General features: G+C 39.6%; 1 pseudogene; it reads left to right on the forward strand.

Moving 5' to 3' along the window:
- The first annotated feature begins 1,478 nt into the window (after positions 1-1,478).
- Positions 1,479-2,448, forward strand: LOC110553614 (large ribosomal subunit protein P1-like; annotated as a pseudogene).
- The last annotated feature ends 270 nt before the right edge of the window (positions 2,449-2,718 follow it).

A 2,718-nucleotide genomic window follows, 5' to 3' on the forward strand; every position in this document is an offset into this window, starting at 1 on the left:
ACCAAAAGACAATTTTCATAATATGAAATTCCCTCAACTTCCTCTGACTCATTATTGAACAACTATAGAAACTTAGAGATTTAAAAACATGAGTATGAAATAATACCTAATCATCCACACAGTTAATGTGTATCCAAAATGAAAGATGACATAAACAGGGAGATTAAGCAAGGTATGGTGGGGCTTGCAGAGACATAAATGCCTTTAGGCTACATAATGACGAAAACTGAGAGTGACAATGAGTGGAAAATAACAATTTATAGATGTAGAGATGACATACTGAAAACTAAGAAAGAGGGAAGGTGATATGAAGGAACTAGAAATGGGGTCCATGAGGAGGGCAGAGAACAGTTGTTTCTCCTCACAAGCCTGGGGTAGTAATTGATATAGCTATGCATAACTTGATTCAAAGTAAAGATACTGTTTTTCTTCACTCTTTAGCATAAGAGTATAAGCCTCAGTAAAGGAATGGCTTTGTTTTTAAATGGCTTTATCAAATGCTTTTTCTGCATCAAAGAAGATGATCATGTGTTATTTTTCTTTCAGTTTGTTCCTATGCTGGATTACATTGATGGATTTCCATTTATTGAAACACCCCTGGATATCTGGGATGAAGCCTACTTGGTCATAGTAGATGGTATCTTTGATGTGTTCTTGGATTCGGTTTGTGAGTATTGTGTTGAGTATTTTTGCATCACTGTTCATAAAGGAGATTGGCCTGAAATTTTCTTTCTTTATTGGGTCTTTGTGAGGTTTAGTTATCAAGGTGACTGCTGCTTCATAGAGTTTGGCAATGTTCCTTCTGTTTCTTTTCTGAGGAATAGTTTGAAGGGAATTGGTGTTAGCTCTTCTTTGAGAGTCTGGTAGAATTCTGTACTGAAACCATCTAGCCCTGGGCTTTAAATGGCACTTGTTCCAAGTAGGTAATAATCAAAATTTATTTCAAGATCCTTGCTTCCCTGCCTTGCATGTTATTGTGTGAGTTCTTGGCTCACTTAAAAGAGCAAACTCCTTCCTTGTGTGAATCTAAAAAACCTAGAAAAGTTCTAGATGCCGAATTCCAGTATTTTTATCCCACAAAAGGAATAGCTTCACCAAGAACTCTATTCCAGAAAGGGACTAAATCCACTAACAACTTCAAGAGTTTCTGCACTGCACTGACACAAACACACAAAAGGCAACAAACCATCAGGGCATGTGAGGGACCATCTGAGTCTGACTGGTTTTGAGGTCTGTTCCACAGGCGGGGAGTTAAGCCTGGGTCTATAAACTTAAACAAAAGCCTGTGACCTGGAAAGTCATTGGCCCTATCATGGAACCTACTGCTGTTGATTTGCTAAATGACATGTTGTTACACTGCCCTCTAAATACTAGTGTTTGTACCCATACATTAGTGCTGACCCCAGAAAAGCTACTTACTGTAGAAGGTAGCAGTTAATGCTGAAATCTGTAACTGACCCAAATGCTCCAAATAAATGATGACAGAGTGTTCTAAAGAGGGCAGCTACATTATCCTCTCCAAAGCTCAGGAAACATTGCAGAAGATAAGGCAGAATGAATGTAAGAGCCAGAGGATGGGAGATGTGTAGTAAAATAAGGTATCTTCTGGTCACAATGTGGCTATTGCATTCATGATTTCATTGCGGCTGTGGTTATGTGCACAAGGTTTACACAAGACTGAACTTTTCAACCTTTTATCATGCATAGAAGAGGAGCTTAAGCCCCACAGCCACTGTGATTACCTGCACAGGGCTTACACAGATTGGGCCTTTCATTTTATTATGGATAGGAGTTGTGCTTATGAAATGCACCTTCACGAGACTTCTGAAAATTAACAGTTGGAGGAGCACTGATAAGTTGCCTTTGTTTTCTTCAGTGGTGTAGCACTGATAAGTTGCCTTTGTTCCAGTAAATAACGCCCCATTCAAGCTTTAGTACAACTCAGTGGATCAAACACAAAAAAGAAGACATGAGCTTTTCCTCAACTTCCGCCAAGGTGCCCATTCCTTCCGAGGTAAGGCGGCATTGGGGTGAGGCCCTCACTTCATCCGGTGACTAGCACTATGCTGGAAGTCCACAATAACTGCCTCAATCTGCCTCTACTCCACCCACATCCTTCATAAGATGAAGTGACAATCATGGAGAATAAGATCAATGCCTTAATTAAAGCAGCCAGTGTCAACCTTGAACCTTTCTGGCCTGGCTTGTGTGCAAAGGCTCTGGCCAATGTCAACATTTGGAGTCTCATCTGCAATGTAGGGACTGGTGGGCCAGCTCCAGCAGCTGGGGCTGCATCAGCACTCAGCAGAAAGTCCTGCCCCAGCTATCACTGCTGTCCCAGCTGAGGAAAAGAAAGTGGAAACAAAGAAGGAAGAATCTGAGGAGTCTGATGATGACATGGGCTTTCATTTTTTTGACTATACATCTTTTGTTAATATATCCAATTAAAAGCTGAACCTGTATAAAAAGAAAAAAAAAGGAAGACAGATAGCAGAAGAGGGACTTGTTGAGCAGGGCTTCTGAGATAGAAATAAAAGAAGAAAAGATGAATGGGAGGTGAAAATTACTAAAATTCATTATATAAATATAGAAAACATATATTTTAATATTTAATAATCAATCATTTGAAATATCCTGACTATCAATCCAAACAGAGGTTTCTTGTGTCCAGTACTGGGGTTTTATTAGATTTTTATGGCTCATGAGAAGCACTGTCAA

This window comes from Meriones unguiculatus, chromosome 5, assembly GCF_030254825.1.
Source record: "Meriones unguiculatus strain TT.TT164.6M chromosome 5, Bangor_MerUng_6.1, whole genome shotgun sequence".
Classification (NCBI taxonomy): Eukaryota; Metazoa; Chordata; class Mammalia; order Rodentia; family Muridae; genus Meriones; species Meriones unguiculatus.